The 18,609-nt window shown below is 37.4% G+C and overlaps 1 protein-coding gene across 1 annotated transcript in view; it reads left to right on the top strand.

Moving 5' to 3' along the window:
- Window positions 1–18,609, top strand: part of LINGO2 (leucine rich repeat and Ig domain containing 2) — a 310,578-nt gene that overhangs the window by 106,502 nt on the left and 185,467 nt on the right. The gene's annotated exons all lie outside the window — the stretch shown is intronic.

Here is an 18,609-nt window from a genome sequence, read left to right as displayed (position 1 = left end):
TTCATCAACTAGACTTAATTTTGTTAATTCTAATTTTATTGGATTTTCAGCCTTATTTAAATTTAATTTTTATACTCATTTTTATCTTATAGTTGTATATTTATAGGTCTTTAAGCATTAATAATTTACATATGGCTAATACTATAAATTGATATATTTTTTCTTAACTCAAATTGCATTGATGTTTTTATTTTAAAAAATGATCCTGAGTTTGAAAAATATTACTTAATACATCACACATATTCCTCATGAAGTATAATTAAAAACAGGACATACTCTGTGTTTAATAAACCTCTAAGATTGCTAACAATAACAGGAAACATAGGACAATTAGCAAATTCCTAGATGTCTATATGGTTTTCTGTTTTACAGGCTAGTATTTGGAGGGCTTCTGTTTTATCTGTTAATATAGAAGTTTGAAGGACATGACAAGACAGAAGATTACTTTGTCAGAATTCCCAGTTGGCCACACAGATGGACAAATCATTATAGGCATAACTGTCATGAATGCACCCTTTACCCTAGTCGAGGGTCTTGCACCCATTTTACATTTCACAGATCCACAAATCTGATTCATACACTCAGAGAGAGTAGGGATGAGGTTCTCTTTCTCTCTCTCTCTCATTCTCACACACACACAGTCACTCATCACAATGCCCTATAGTTGATTTGTAACCAGAAGTTTGCTTTGGAGCACCTGGAACCAGATCCAAAAGGGTTTGTTATGTGATACAAATGTCCAATGACATCGGGCGTAGGTAGCCCGACACAATCATTTCATGGGAACATGATTTCCTGGAGGAAGCAACAGGACTGCAGTTGTGGTGAGGGTGCCCTTCTCCTGGCAGCAGTTTGGAATGGCACTTGTACCCTTTGCCTCTGTGACTGTCATGTTCTTCTTTCTATTATTGGCCAATCTATCCTCCCCTCACCTCCACTGACTGGCACACTTTGTCATGAAGTACGTTCATCCATTTGATAAGCTTTGTTAAATGATTACAAGGCATTCTTCCAAGTTCTTTCATTGAAGCATTAATTTCATATAGACTTAATAAGTTTATATAGACTGAGTATCTTTCACAGAGCAGTGAGGGGACCAGGTGGGTAATACAGGTGACTCCTACTCTCATAGAGTTTCTGGTCTCCTAGGAGATTCACACAGTATTCAGGAGTCCAGCATATGTGCTGTGTGTTGTGATGGGAATCTAGGATACAGTGTGATTAGCTAAGTTCACAATAATTGACATGAATCAGAGTCATCTTGTATGAGGTTATGTCTACACTTAAATACAAAAGTTCAGCAATAACTAGTTATGAGAAGTGCATATGTTTGTGTGTGTAGCGGGGGGCAGTGTCAGAGAAAGAAAAGAGAGAGAGGTGAGAGGTTTGGGAGGAAGAAGAACAGTATGCATATAGCCTCGTGAGTGACTTTGTAAACTGAAAGCAAGAAACTTCACATAGAACTGTTCTGCCCCATTGTGAGTTGATGTCATAGTTTACTTCTCCATCTTCAAAAAGGAACATTTACAATTAATGCAGGAACGAAGTCTTATAATTCTGAGTGGGTTCTCATTTTAGAAATGTTGCAGCTCACACCAAGCAGCTGTCACCCTCACTAAGCCAAATTCTCTACTGAGTAAGCAGCCTTTGGCATAGCTTAACAGAAATATGGCATGTGTTTTGTTTTTTGTTTGTTTGTTTGTTTGTTTTAATTGTTCTGTAACCCATTACCTGAAGGTAGATGAGTTCTTGCCTTACATTCTCATAGTTTCTGTGTATAACCCAGAAAGGTGGACTAGCCCTTTAAGCCTCAGTGAGTTCTTTTTTTGATTATTTTTTCTCACTGTCCAATTTTTTACTCCCCTAGAGTTATCTATCTGTCTCACAGTATCCAGCTAATGCACTTTAAGGAACATCATCTGCCAGGTCTTTTTGGAACTAAAAGTGAAGAATGTGGGCAAAATGAAGTAGAGATTTAAGCAGAGCATTGTCAGATGCTTAATTGTTGTTTTCTGCTTCAAATTCACTTACAAGCTTCAGTAATTTGATAACATCTCATTTTTATGTAAAAAAAGAAGATGCTTGAAATATTTAAGTGGTCTTTAAAACTACAATCAAAGAAAGTATTTTGGAGGAGAAGCTGCCTCTGCTGAATTGGAGCCCCAGACCACACAACAGAGCACCCAGGGGCTGAGTCTAATAGCCATAATAAAAAATAATAGTTTCAAAACTATCAGAAAGCCAGTAGGCAGAGGTGAGATTCAGAAGGCTTTGAGCCTTGGACCTGACTCTCAGTGTTGGGTGTTAAATCTCCTTGGACTGAGCTGTAAAGGCTGAGGCCTTGATCCCTGTGCTGAGCCATTAACCCACACTGCAGAAACCACTTTTTTCTCAAATCAACATTAAACCAGGGGAAAGTAATTGCCCCACCCACTGGAAATCCTCTTACCCTGCCCACATATGAAATTTTTCATTCAGTTGAGGGCTACAGCCTGAGACTTATTGAGTATTTGAAATTAATAGTCAACCTGCAGGCTAAAGCTCTGGGATAATTGAATATTTGCTTGGTCTGCAACTCTACCCAGGAAAGTAAGACTAGACATTGATGCTTAATGTGGTCCCTTCTATACTAATCTAAACCCAGAAGAGGGAGCCATAATCAACAAGACACCAACACTTGCAGGGAAAATTTGGGAGGCTCCAAACCCTGCTGAGACAGCCAAAATGGTAAAATAAACAAACAAATCCCAAAATAAAGAACAAGAGAAATTCTCCAGAAGAAGGGCTTAATGAAATGAATTTAAGCAAGTTATCAGAGGTAGAGTTCAGAGAAATGATTATGAGGAAGCTCAACAACATGAGTAAAGATATAGAAACAATGTAAATAAACCCACTAGAAATGTAACACCACCAAGTAGAAATGAAGAATAACATAGCAAAAATAAAAAACACATTAGAAGGAATGACCAGCAGATTAGAAGAAGCCAAGGATCAGATCAGTGAGTTAGAAGACAAGATAGAAGAAAGCCACTCAATCAGAGAACCAAAAAGAAAAACAATTAAGAAAACAGGAGGACAATTTAAGAGAACTGTGGGACAATATGAAATGTAACAACATCTTCATCATAGGAGTACCAGAAAAGGAAGAAAATGAGCAGGGATTAAAGAATATATTTGAAGAAATGGTAGGAGAAAACTTCCCTAACTTGGTGAAGGAAAACAGCATACAAGTCAGGAAGCACAGAGGGCCCCAAGTAAGAAGAACCTAAAGAGGCCCACACCAAGACACATCATAATTAAAATGTCAAAAATTAATGATAAAGAAAGAATCTTAAAGGCAGCAAGAGAAAAGCAACAGGTTACCTACAAAGGAGCCCCCATTAGGCTACTAGCTGATCTTTCACCAGAAATACTAAAAGCCAGAAAAGAATGGCATGAAGTATCCAAGGTAATAAAAACTAGGATCTGAACCCAAGACTACTTTATCCATCAAGGCTATCATTCAAAATAGAAGATGAAATAAACAGCTTCCTGAACCAAAAAAAAAGAGGGGTGGTGGCTAGGGAAATATATTAGAACCAAACCAGCACTGCAAGAAATGTTAAAAGGACTATTATAATAAGCAGAAAAAATAGAGAAAGAAACATAGCTATAATAAATAAAAATGGCAATAAGTACATATAAATAATAACCTTAAATGTAAATGAATTAAATGCTCCAATCTAAAGACAGAGTACAGAATGGATAAGAAAGCATGACTCATATATATGTTGTTTACAAGAGATCCACCTCACAACAAAAGACCAACATATGCTGAAAGTGAAGTGATGAAAAAAAAAAATTTCAAACAAATTGAAACAACAATGAAAAAAGCTGGGGTAGCAATAGTCATATGTAATAAAATAGACTTCAAAATGAAGGCCATAACAAGAGACAAAGAAGGCAACTACATAATATTGAAAGGATCTATCCAACAGGAGGATATAACTTTGGTAAACATATATGCACCAAATATAGGAGCACCAACATATATTTAAAAACTTCTGGAGGACTTCAAAGGGGAAATCAACAGCAATACAATCATAGCGGGAGACTTCAACACCCCACTGACATCATTGGATAGATCCTCTAGACAAAAAATAAAGAAAGAAACAAAACTGTAAATGATGCATGATATCAAATGGATTTAGTAGATATTTACAGAGAATTACACCTAAAACTGCAGAATATACCTTTTTCTCAAGTAAACACGGGACATTCTCAAAGATAGATCACATGTTAGGGCACAAACTAAGTCTGTTCAAGTTCAAGAAGATTGAAATCATATCAAACATCTTTTCATATCACAATGGCATGAAACTAAAAATTAATTATAATAAAAGCACCGAAAACATTCAAACACATGGAAGATAAATGGCATGTTATTACACAATTAATGAGTTACCAAAGAGATCAAGGAAGAAAAAAATACATCCTGGAAATTAATGAAAATGACCACACAACAATACCACAAAATTTATGAGATGCAGCGAAAGCAGTCCTGAGAGGGAAGTTCATAGCACTATGAACTTCCTCAAGAAACAAAAAATATTTCTAATAGATTATCAAACCCTACAACTTAAAGAACTAGAGAGTAAAAAACAAACAAACAAACAAACAAAAAACCCAGAGCAAGTAGAAGGAAAGGAATAGTAAAGGTCAGAGCATAAATAAACAACATAAAGATAAAAAAAAAAAAAAAACAGCTGGTTCTTTGAAAATATAAACAAGATTAATGCACCTTTAGCCAGACTCACCAAGAAGCAAAGAGAGAGGACCCAAACAAACAAAATCAGGAAAAAAAAGAAGTAACAATTGACACCACAGAAATAAAAAGGATTGTTAAAAAACACTGTGAACAATTATATGCCAACAAATTGGACAACCTAGGTGAAATGGAAAAATTTCTAGAATCATATAGTCTCTCAAAACTGAACCAGGAAGAGACAGAAAACATGAACAGACCAATAACAACTAAGGAAATTGAAGCTGTAATCAATAAACTCCCAGCAAACAAAAGCTCAGGTTTGGACAGCTTTACAGGGTAGTTTTACCGAACATTCAAAGAAGAACTAACACCCATTCTCCTCAAACTATTCCAAAAAATTCAAGAAGAAGGAAGATTTCCAAGCTCTTTATATAAGGCCAGCATAATCCTAATTCCAAAACCAGATAAAGGCACTATAAAGAAAGAAAACTATAGGCCAATATCCCTGAACATAGATGCCAAAATCATCAACAAAATATTAGCAAATCTGACACAGAAATATATTTTAAAAATTATTCGCCATGACCAAGTGGGATTCATTCCAGGGATGCAAAGCTGGTACAATATTCACAAATCAATTAATATGATACACCACATAAACAAAATGAAAGACAAAAACCTTATAATCATATCAATAAACTCTGAAAAAGCATTTGACAAAATCCAGCACTTATTTCTGATAAAAATGCTCAGCAAAGTGGGAATAGAGGGATCATATCTCAACATAATAAAGACCACATATGAAAAACCTACAACCAACATCATACTCAATGAACAAAATCTAAAAGCATTTCCTTTAAGAACAGGAACAAGACAGGGATGCCAACTTTCTCCACTCTAATATAACATAGTACTATAAATCTTAGCTACCCCAATTAGATAGGAAGAAAAAATAAAAGGGATCCAAATTGGAAAGCAGGAAGTGAAACTATCATTATTCACAGATGACATGATATTGTACATAGAAAACCCAAAAGACTCCATCAAAAATCTACTAGATTTAATAAATGAATTTGGCAAAGTAGCAGGATACAAAATTAATATCCAGAAATTGATGACATTCTTATATACCAATAATGAACACTCAGAAAGGGAAACTTAAAAAACTATCTCATTTACCATTGCAACAACAAGAAAATAAAATACCTCAGAATAAACTTAACCAAGGAGGAAAAAGACCTGTTTTCAGAAAACTACAGGACATTGAAAAAAGAAATAGAGGAAGACATACAAAAGTGGAAACATATACTATGTTCATGGATTGGAAAAATCAACATCATTAAAATGTTCATACTACCCAGAGCAATCTACAGATTCAGTGCAATCCCTATTAATGTACCAGTGGCATGCTTCACAGATCTAGAACTAATACTCCAAAAGTTTATATGGAAACCAAAAGGACCCTGAATAGCCACAGCAATCTTGAAAAAGAACTAAGTGGGAGGGATCACAATACTAGATATCAAGTTATACTACAAAGCCATCGTAATCAAAATAGCCTGGTACTGGCACAAGAACGGGCATATAGATCAATGGAACACAACAGAGAACCCAGAAATCAACCCAAGATAGTATGCACACTGAATATTCAACAAAGGAGGCAAGAGCATACAATGGAGTAAAGACAGCCTCTTCAATAAATGGTGTTGGGAAAATTGAACAGCTATATGCAAATAAAATGAAACTAGACCACCAACTTACACCATACACAACAATAAACTCAAAATGGATAAAAGACTTAAATGTGACTCGTGAATCCTCCTCCTGATTTCCCCAGGAAGGAGGGGGTCAATGGGGGAAAAAGGTGGGTAACCGTAATACTTTCAACAATTAAAAAAAAAAAGAAAAGAAAAGAAAAGAAAGAAAGAAAATTATCTAGAAAATTGTGCTAAGAGGACCTGACTGTTTTTGAGAACTTTAAAAGCAAATAGATAAATAAATAAATAAATCCATCACATTTACCATAATACACACAATTGGTGTAGTATGTAAATCCTCAATTCACTAATGCTAAAATCATAAGTGCCTCTGCCTTGCATGTCTTATGCCTGAAACCTTTGGAATATTAACACAGGGCAAAATAGCCTTCAGATTGGGCCTAAAGCTGTATTGTGTCCCAAAGAACTATTCCCAAACGTAACAGAAAAGCAGATATTGTGACTGTTGAACGCTTGATGACCAGACTGAAAACTCAAAACATTCTTTTCAGTAAACATCACCAAAATAAAAAGAAAGAAAGAAAGAGAGAGAGAGAGAGAGAGAGAGAGAGAGAGAGAGAGAAAGAAAGAAAGAAAGAAAGAAAGAAAGAAAGAAAGAAAGAAAGAAAGAAAGAAAGAAAGAAAGAAAGAAAGAAAGAAAGAAAGAAAGAAAGAAAGAGTTTTACCACTTTTGTAATCATAGAGGCTGGGCTCCAGGAGTGGGCATCTCCGCTATGCCAGTCCTGGAATGCTGGAGAGATGAATTGTGTGTGCGTGCAGGCCACAGGCCTGAGCAAAGGCAGTGTTTCAACCAGTATGCTTTTCCTTAACATTTATTCTGTAGAAGATGCAAACCAAAAGAGTTCTGTCGAGAGAGAGACAGACAGACAGACAGACACAGAGAGAGAAACAGTTGAAGCTGGAAGAATGAGCTTCAGGAAAATCATGCCGAAAGACAGTGAATGGAAGGCAGGCCAGCCCTTCTCAGCACAAGTATTTTTGGAATCCCTTTCCTGGAGTTTATCTTCAAAGCTCCTTTTTTGTATGTCATGTTATGGGTTTCATTGTGGATGCCCTATTCAAGGATTAATATGTTCTTAGTCACAGAAATTTCCAACATGTAGTTTAAGATTACCCCAGTGTTGAAATGTCATGATGAAGATCACGATTCTTCCTACTTAGTAGGGTCTTGCCCAGACTCAGGGAGGTAATGCACGGAGTGAGTCCTGTGGTCCCTGGTGAGTGCTCAGTCATGTCAGATAGAGCAGCAGTGGCTGCTGCAGTGACCGTAGATGCTGTTTATATTGTATTTCAGCCAGGAGGGCTTCACAGGATCCATTTCTTTGGTCACAGTACAATGTTGGAGTTGGGAGGGAAAAAATGACAAGGAATTATTGAGTAGTGAAAGCCCAATACATATTCAGACAGTATGCATATCTGACTCAATATATTTGGGGACTTTTGCACATACCTAATTTCTGAATATGTTACCCTATACAGCCAATGGTACTTTGCAGATTTAATTAAAATAAAGATTAGACTGGACGTTCCAGGTGGATCAATGTAGTCACAAGGGTGCTTATGAGGCAAAGAGGAGGCAAGACCAGCAGAGTCAGAGGAGGAGATGGGGGCATAGCATGGAGGGATGCGGGGCTCCAGCCAAGGAATGCAGGGAGCCTCTTGAAGCCGGAAAAGTCAAGGAAACAGATTCTCCCCTGGAGTCTTCAGAAGGAATGCTGCTCTGAGACCCATTTTAGATGTTGATATCCAGAACTGTAAGAATACATTCGCATTGTTTTAAGCCACTCAATTTGTGGTAACTTGTTACGACAGCCAGAGGAAACAAATACACCACCCTTTTCAGGAGCAGAGGCAGTTGCTAGAGGAGGCTACAGCTAGCCACCCATACACTTGTGGCACAACCCATGGCTCACACACTTCCCCATGTGCCACTCATTTACACGTCAATACAACAGCGCAGTAGAGTGTATCATCCCCATCCCATCGCATAGACAAGCAAAGAGAATCTCAGAGAATATAAATAACTTGCCCAAAAGTGGGAGTGTCAGAGCTGGAATTCTAACGTAGGTCATTTGGCTTTAACAGTAAGCCTCTGTCTAGGTCGCTTGCAGACTCTCTCAGTGCTGCAGACCACTAGTCCCTAGCACCGCTGCCATTTCCGATGCATATTTGAAAAGGTGGTAATGGATGTGGAAAGCTGGGAAACACTCGGACATGAGAGCACTGGGCATGTTGCCGAAGATTCAGAAAGTGTGCATGTTGCTGTGGACTGCATCGTGTCCCCCTGTAATTCTTATGTTAAAGTCCCAACCCCAGTGTGACTACATTTAGATCTAGGGCCTTCCAGTAGGTGAGAAAGGTTAAATGAGGTCATAATGGTGGAGCCCTAATCTGATAGGGCTGGTGCCATTATAAGAAGAAAAAGAAGAGAAATAACTGGTAAAGTGGTGTGAATTTTGTGATTTCCTTTCTCTCCTTCCCCCACTCCAGCCGAATGGTAATTCCAAAATTAAGTTGAATGAATTATTTTTATCCAAGTAGTAAATAAATATTTTTGTTCAAGTAGTAAAAAGATAGTCTGTAAGTACTGAATATGTGTAACATACTTTGCTGGGTCCTGGGTTTGCAGAAATATATAAGATATTGTTTTCCATTAAAGATATGCTTGCTTTTTTTTTCAACCACAGTTTATATTCAGTAGCATTCTGTACCAGTGTTAGAAGTACAGCAAAGTAGCCAGGAAACCATGCACTCTACAGAGTGGTCCCCCTGCTGCCCCAAGAATTCACCTAGCCCTATACCCCATCATCTTGACACTATTGAATATATTCTCCATGTTTTCTTAAAGAAAAAAAAAAGGGGGAAGAGACCAGAGTTCTCTCTCTGCACCATATGGAGCATAGCAAGAAGGCAGCACACTGCACCAGAAAGAGAGTGCTCACCAAAAAATAAATTGTCCTGCACCTTGATTTTAAAATTACCAGCCTCCAGAAATGGGAGAAAGTATATTTCTGTTGTTTAAGTCTACCAATCTAAGGTATTTTGCTATGGCAGCTCGAGCAGACTACGGCACATATACAATAGTGGTACAGTTTGTTCTTCTGTATTTTTTTCAACTCCTGGTATTTCAGTATGTGTTCCTATAAATATGAAACACTGTTCTTCATTGCTAACACACATGCAGTCATTCTACCAACGTTGTTTTCAGTAGAACATGTATTGCATAATGGGATACAAAACCAGGAAAGACAGATCACAGGTATTATGGTGGAGCTTTTAGCATAAAATGTAAGGTGTGTGCGTGTACATGCATGTGTGTATGTGTATGCATGTGCTTATATATGTGTGTTAATGCATTTATATGTGTGTGAGATGTATGAACAAGACATAAGAAAGAAGAAAGGGTGATGAGAGTGGCTGACTTAGTATTCTAGATTGAACTGAATACAATAATGTCTGTTTACTTTATTCTTAAGAAAAAACAGAGTGCTCTTGGGTGAAGCCAGGGAGGAAACAGGAACAAGGGCTTTAGAGAAGATGCTGAGAAGAAAGGTTCATAAAAATGCCTTCTGCTCTTTCAGACAATTTCCTTCTTGGACTAATACCTGCTGTCTTAGCTGGTTCCTATAAAGAAAGCTGCTTCCACACTCTGGTGTTTCCAATGGTTCCTACAACATAACCAGGGTCACTCCCCAGTTCTGCTGTCTAGAGGTGAAGCCCCATGTGTGAACAGTGATAATCTCAGGAATGAGGCAGATGTGTAGGTACTGTAAGGAGAACAGACAGAAAGGTTCAGCTATGGAATTTTTCTAGAATCTTAACTTTGCAAATAACATACTTGACCACTGGAAGGCATTGAAGGATTCTTTGTTCCTTTCTTCCTGAACTACAGATTCTTGCTTTGTTCTAGGAAAGCTAAGCAGTGGCTGTCACCAGAATTTCCAAGCCTGTCTCCTTCTTTCCATCCTTAATGCTACTATGTAAGTTTAGCCCATCTTCACCTAGTGCCAGCATCCATATTCCGAGCCTTCTCTCCAATAGCACAGAGAGGATTGTGTGGCTCCCTGTGTAACATGCCTCAGGGACTCGCCCTCATGCTGTGCATCAAGTCCAGTCTCCCTTCCAGCTCCCGTCTCATTTTTCAGATCTGGCTCCCATTCTGTATATAGTTTATGTCCTTGACTGTCGATGATATGTAGTTATTTATTTGTCTTTTGTCTGTCCCCCTTGTAAATTATAAGCTCCACTAAGACAGAGTTTTTGTCCATTTTATTGGCTGCAAATCACTAGAACCTAGAATAGTACCTATACATAATAAGCATTGATAAATATTTGTAATGAATACATTAGTGAATAATACATTTCGAAAGAATAAATGGGTTAGAATTCCTATACTTATTGACCTGTTACTACTAAATATATTTTCTTCTGGATTTTCTTGCATGAAATCATAAATTCTGAAATGCCCATTTTGGTTTCTGTACTACTTTATTTAAAATACAGTAAAAAATCATTTATTTACAAAAATATTGTCCCTTACCTCCTCACACCAACTCCACTTATTTTAAAAACTATCTCAATGTTACTAAAAAAAAAAATAGTGTCTGGATAATGGCTTGAGTTTGATCAGGTGTTCTTTTTTGTTCTGTGTGTTACTGGCTCAGTTATATGGGAGGGTGAGGTGAATTGTCTACACATACAAATTAAAAATAAACAAAATAATAAAACTCTTTACACCTTTTTAAAAATGGTTACAAAGCCCGGCCAGTGGTGTGGCTAAGTGGTTGAACATTGACCTATGCACCAAGAGGTCGCCAGTTCGATTTTTGGTCAGGACACATGCCCAGGTTGTGGGTCCAATCCCCATGGGGAGCATGCAGGAGGCGGCCAATCAATGTTCTATCTCTCTCTCCCTCTCACTTCCTCTCTCTCTAAAAATCTGTAATGGAAAAGAAAAAATTAAAAAGAAAGAAAGAAAGAAAGAAAGAAAGAAAGAAAGAAAGAAAGAAAGAAAGAAAGAAAGAAAGCCTGGCCAGTGTGGCTCAGCGGAATGAGCGTCGTCCCATGGACTGAGAGGTCCTGGTTCAATTCCTGGTCAGGGAATATGCCCGGGTTGTGAGCTTGATTCCCAGTAGGGGGCATGAAGGGGCAGCCTATGGATATTGCATTTTCACATTGATGTTTCTCTCTTTTCCTTTCCTCTCTCTAAAAATCAATAAGCTATTTAAAAAACTTTTAAAACATCTATATCTATATATACACAACACATTCTTTATTCATTCATCCTCTGATAGAAACTTAGGTTGTTTCTATGTCTGTTATAAATATTGTTGCAGTGAATGTGAGGGTGCAGATATATCTATGAGACCCTGATTTCAATTCCTTTAGACACATATCCAGAAGTTGTATTGCTGGATCATGTGGTAGTTCTATTTTTACTTATTTTAGGAAGCCCCACACTGTTTTCCATAATGGCTGTATCTTCTGGAACCATCATACTTCCTGACCTTACCCTATATTCACTAGCAAACAAATAAAACTGAACCTCTGTTTTACACTGCTCACAAAAATTAACTTGACATGGAGTCAAGACTTAAATGTAGGACCTAAAACCTTACAAATCCTACAAGAAAACAAAGAGAAAATACTCCTTGACCTTGGTCTCAGCAATACTTTTTGGATGGGACACCAAAAGCACAAGCAACAAAAGCAAAAAGAAAAAATGGGACCGCAGCACACTAAAAAGTTCTGCACTTCGAAAGGCATGTTTGACAAAATTAAAAGATAGCCCAAGGAATGAGAGAACGTATTTGCAAACCATATATTGAATATGAAGTAATATCCAAAATATATAATGTTGAGTAAAAGGAACCTAAGCACACTGTTTGTGGGAGGTGGGTACTCCTAAGATTAGAGACTTGACTATACAGATTAAAGGACAAAAGAAACACTTTTTTTCCTAGTTTCTAGGTTATTTTTCTACAGAAGCTTTCCAATTGTCTAATGTTATTTTCCTACCATAGAGGGGTGTACTTTTTGTCATACTGTTGGTCTGAAGACTTTGTGACTTTTGAGAAAGGTATATTTCCTACTCCTGTTTTACAAGCAAAATAAAATATAAACTAATAAGCTAAAAGGAAATGTATTGGTTTATGGACCTTGACTGTCCAGGAGCATATAAGTCAGGGCACAAACCATGTCAACACTCCTCAAACTACATCACACTGATTCTCCGACTAGAGGGCAAGAAGGAAAGCTCTTTCCTAGAAGTTCAAGCATAAGTCAGACAGAATTAAGTCATTGTGGCCAGAGAAATGCTATGCTCGGGGCTGATGGGGTAAGCATGGCCCTCCAGGGGAAAATAAGGAAGACTTACCAAAGAGGCTGGAAGGATGCTGTTGGCAAAACCACCTTGCCATTACTGTGAAAGAGCTTCCTGAAGTGTGGGGAGGAGGGGACTGCTGTGCCCAACCTAACTGTCACAAATTCGCTTTCTACTGGAATCACTGAGCTGCTTTTGCATCTGTAGGACGCCCATTGCAGCAACTTGTGCTTCAGCCATAATAAGCTAGAACCACAATTATTTTCTCTCCATAATCAGCTGGAAAACCGGACAAGTATATAAAACAACTCTTCAAAAATGAGACAGCAGCCACAGAAAAACTGTATTTCCTTAAAAAAGGAAGAAGACAAGGGAGATACATTTTATGATGACCCAGAATTTATGCTTATAGGAATTTTACAGATCATGGTGCAGAAATGAGGATCCCTAGCCGAGGGTGCAGGTCTTAGGATCATAAAATGTGAGTAGCTGAGGATCATAAGTTGGAGAAGCTGAGGTGTCTGGGATTTGCATGTCAAAGTGCTGGAAAGGAGCTACATTGAGAAATAGCTTGAGGAATCTACAAATGCATTGACTTGAGTCTCTTCCTGAATGAAAAACCATGTGCACATAGGTTGATACTTCACAGGGTAGAAGAAACCAACTAGTAAGCTTTAAGTTTTCAAATCACAAAGAATTTGGAAAAGTTTGAGTTCTGGCTGAACAGAGATGAGAGTCCTCATTGACCATCTGTAGCCTTCAGCACAGAGCCTCCCCCCACCTCAGAGTCACACCTGAGTAGGTAATTAAATTAAATTAGCACTGAGTAGTGGTAATAGGAGAAAGAGTAGTTGTTCTTAATTTAGATGGGACTTGATAGAACCCAAAATCAGGATAGGCTGACCAACTTTAGAATGTGGGAAAAATAAAAGAAAATATCATCAATAATACTATTGATTAAAGAAAATTTCATTACATATTTTACAGGGTCAGATTTTACAGTCCTGAGAGGTGACACTTCTTCTATTTTTCTAATTTTAAAAATATCGTCTTTCCCATTAAATATGAATCTTCTCTTTTCTGCTTTCTGCCCTATCTCAATAAATTATCATCCTATTCTTCCTTTACTGTCTGGCATAAATGCCATATTCTTTCCGAGCATCCTTCTAACACCAAACAAACAAAAATATCATCTTTCTTCTGAACCATTTTATGTGAATGTTCCATGTCTTTGAAACCTTTTTGAGTACATGAGTGTTTTAGTATCATGTGGTAGTAGCTGCTCACAATAATCACACTTGTTAATTACTGTGAGACAGTTACTAGCCTGAGCACACGTGCACCTTATCTCGTTTATCCTTAACAAGAAACATGGGGCATGGGAACTCTTCTTACTCCTCCTCTCTCCACTGGGGAAACTGAGGTTTAAAGAGCTGGGAAGCAGGAAGCCAGGAGTTCCACAGAGCAGTTTGGCTCCAGAATCAAGGGTTTCAGCTCCACTACAGATATAGTGAGAACACATTTAGCCTTTTCTTGTTTAGAAGCTCCTTGTGGACAAGATTTGCATCTTTCCAGCTTTGTATGTCCTGCTCCTAGTATAGCATTTTGTCTGTGGTTGGTTATTGGCAGACGTTTGTGGAATGTATAAATATATGCATGCATGACAATTATAAGAGTCTTTTGAAAAATGATGCTGTTATGAGTCAGACCTAGGTACAAGTGGTACCTATGGGTAGCAGGTATATTATTGATGTTTCATGGTTTTGTGTTTGTAAATAACAGTTTCACTGAATTGCTTTTGATTTTTTTTTTTTTTAGATAATCTGTGTTCCGATTGTACTAAGATTTTGAAGCAAAATATACATTTTGACACATAAAATGAATTATGTTCTCAGAGCTGGCAAATTTAGTGATCAATATTCCGATCATTATGTATGAAATTCCTTTAGTAGAGTAAGCTTTAATAAATTGAAAGAGGAAAGTAACTAAAGCCATTGAAAGGAAGCCTCCCTCAGCTTCTCCAGAGGGGAAAAAAAGCCAGTTCAAAAGGAATAAAGAAAGAAAGAAAAACAATTACAGTCAAAAGCATAAGCTTTATAGGCTCAATAATTTTTTCTGAATTCATTTTCTTACCTTCATTTATTTTTCCTTCCTTTAAAACTAAAAATGAATAGGGAAGAGCATACTAATAATAAATTCGAGGTTGTGAATGTTTTCAGTAAAGCTACAATTTGGTTTGAAAAGAGAAAACCAGGCGCCTTTTGGGTAAAACCTGTAAGGGTGCAGTGGAAGGAGTAATCAATTATCCCCAATCTTTTTTGTACCTCCCTTCCCTCACAGTCAGATTCCTTAGTCCCAAACTTTGGACCCTTGATCTCCCCAGCATGTCAGAGTCTCTGCAGAGAAGTCCTGCAAAGTAACAAACTTGACCGTACCGTTAACAAAAGTTCAGCGGGAAAGACACTAAACACTATTGATTCACTTGAGGTTTGAATTAAAGCTGTGCAATGAACCATGAAAAAAATTGTAGAGAAATTGTAAAGTTTATGACTCTGTGCTCGGTCTTTATTTTAGAAATCTGGGTATGCACTTAAAGTGTCTGTGTCAAAATTAGAAACACTAACAATGAAAGATTAAGAATATCTAGTTTTCTGTCTCGAAGATGGAGAGGAAGGGCCCAGCCCCGGAGGTGCCCAGAGACAGAGGGCGGTGCTTCTCTGCAACAGAGAATCCAGGTGACTCTGGGAAAAGCTTGCGCAAGGGCCGGTGGGAGCCACATACACGTTGAAAAGCCAAAATTATTAGTAAAGGAAAAATACCTAGATTCTACTGATGCTTTGTTTTCGATGCCTCTCAAATCAAGAAGGAACTGCGTGTTTTTGTCCGGCTTAGTTATAATACACTTAAATGGTTTTTACCTCCACTTTCTTGCTCCTCTTACTGACCTTTCACATTCCTGCTAGAGCTGTTTTCTAAAGCACGAATACGAATATAACCTTCTCTAGCTTTAAAATTTCTAATTCATCACTGTTGCCAAAAGGATAACATATAAACATCTCCACCTGTCATTCAGAGTGTTCCAGTGCTTGGCTTCCCCCGAGTGCCTTCTCTCCAGGGTTGACAGCGCACTCAGGCAGGCTCCCCGTGCCAGCGCGCACTGCGCTAGCTCACGTTCCTGTGGTGCTGGCCAGGCAGCGACCACTGTGCCTGCCACACCCCCTAGGCGCAGCCTGCATGCTGGGATCCTAGAAGCTCACCAGGACTGCCACCATCAAGCCGTCTCCAGAACAGAGGGTGCACCGAGATAACATTATACAGGAAAACTATGAAGTGTGTTCCTGCAACACACAAATTTTAATCCATAGTAGATAGATGATCACACGTCACATTAATATAAACAGTGTAATAAAATGTCTGTTGTATATCCCTACTATGTCTTCCTTCAGTGGTAAAAGCTAATTAACATATCCATCACCTCACAGAGTTAAGTTTTGTGGGGCTGTGGAAGAACACTTCAAAACAACTCTTAGCAAATTCAAGTATATAATATATACGACATATATTATACTTTATACTTTTAAGCATATAATATATACTTTATATGATTTTTAACTGAAGTCACTGTGCTGTATATTAGATCTCCAGAACTTATTTATTCTGCACAACTGAACCTTTGTACAGTTTGATTAACATCTTCCCATTTTCCTCGCCCGCTACCCAGCCCCTGGCACCACTGTGCTTTGAAGAGTTTGACTTTTTTAGATTCCACATGTAAGTGAGAGTATGCACTATTTGTCTTTCTGTGTCTGGCTATGTCACTCAGCATACTGTCCTCCATGTTCATCTATATTGTCATAAAGGGCAAGATTTCCTTTTTAAAAAATTATGCCTGAATAATGTTCCAACACATTTATATATATCACACATTCTTTATTCATTCATCATTGGACATGAAGGTCGTTTCCATATTTTGGCAATCGTGAATAATGCTACAATCTGTATGGGAAAGTAGATATCTCTTTGAGACGGTGATTTCATTTTATTTAGATATTTATCTAGAAGTGGGATTGCTGGATCTATGGCAGTTCTAATTCTAATTTTTGAGGGACATTGCCAATAAGTATCTTTTGTCATTTTGATAATAGCCATTCTAACATATTTTAGTGAAACATTTTATGGAATACTGTTTTATGACACTTTGGGAAAATTGTTCATAATTCTTGGCCAGTGATAACCTGGAAAGATTGATAGTATTAAATAATTAGAAAGTGTTGAGTGAGTTTTTATAGTGATGGCATGAAATGGTGAAAATAGGTGGTGATAAAATGTTCTGAAGTATCATTTGATAATAATCTCACAGAATCTGCCTAAGATATGAAATCACTGGTGTCTGAATTCCACATCCTACTGAATAATATAAGTTATACACTATGCTGGCTAGTTCCTATTATACATGAATCCTTCTAACTGGATTTGCAATATAAATGGAATAATAAATTGTAATATTTTATTTTCTTTCTAGCTTTAGGAGAATCACTCCATTTCTATTTATCAACAAAAATTAGGCTAATACTGTCTTTGAGCTTGTACTGCTACTAAATAAATTTATAAATTTGTGTTTAGAATATGTACTTTAGCTCATTTTTTAATGAAACATTATACTAACACATATGTTTTGTATTTTAATTGGCAAAATAACTGTGGGTAACAGGAGTAAAGTTCATTACCAACATTTTTTATTCCTAATCATATCTTAATATCAGACATCCAAATGTCTTCTTTCTCTACTATGAGCCTGTTTTCTGGTTGGTTGGTTTTTGTTTTGGATTTTCGAGTAGTGCTGGAGGCCTAGGGCACTACTTATTTTCCTTGAGAAGTCTTACTGTTTGGTTTTATAAATAAGAACAGCATTATAGTTATAGAACTTAAAGCCTATAAGAAATTATTTTATTCAATAAAAAGTATGTGTATATTATCTTTATTTTGCTCTCTGTGTCTTTCAACCTTTGAATGGACATTGTGTTGATGCAGTGAATAAGATTCTGTGGGGCTCAGGGTGGATTTGGGGAGTCTCTACCTGAAACCAGTGGAGAAATCAAAATTGGAAGAGTAAGTAACACCAGAAACATAGATGTCCAAAATGCTAGGGAAAGAATAAGAGGATAGTAAAATCCTGGTGAACCTAATACATTGGGATATAGAGCCAAAAGCCAGAAATGAGTAGAGTGCCTGACATTCAGTTCATTCATTCTTCCAGCACCTACTGTTTGATATTGCCAGGCACTGAAGACAAAATAAATTTAAAAAATAAGAAAAAAACGAATCCTCTTTAGAAACTGTCATTGAATAGTAAATAAATCAGTGGCTGCAGAAAATGAATTACTTAACAATGCACATTTGCAGAGTTCAAATTACAGATGAAATGCAAGAGGAGCAGATGGGCTGAGGATGGAACAGAAAGAACAGAGGTTCTGCCTTTGGTGTTTTATGGGACAATCTGGACCTGTGAGTGGATGAGTGGAGCCTGATAGAAAGAAACCGAAAGCTAGCAGATACCCAGGATGAAACTGTGTCCCTATTACTGGATGTAGGTGAGGCAATAAATAGTTTGACAAGCAGAAATTGTTTCTTTTTACAGTTTCCCTCCTCTCTTTTGATTTATTTTTTTTAATATGTTAGGTCTGAGGGGGTCCCCATTCTCTTTACTGAGTGGACCTTCTCACAGAAAAGCACTACAACCTGCAACCTCTCCACATGTCACA

This window comes from Molossus molossus, unplaced genomic scaffold (genome assembly GCF_014108415.1).
Source record: "Molossus molossus isolate mMolMol1 unplaced genomic scaffold, mMolMol1.p scaffold_m16_p_14, whole genome shotgun sequence".
NCBI lineage: Eukaryota > Metazoa > Chordata > Mammalia > Chiroptera > Molossidae > Molossus > Molossus molossus.
The sequence above is the reverse complement of the archived record's forward strand: the minus strand, read 5'-3'. Positions and strand labels throughout refer to the sequence as shown.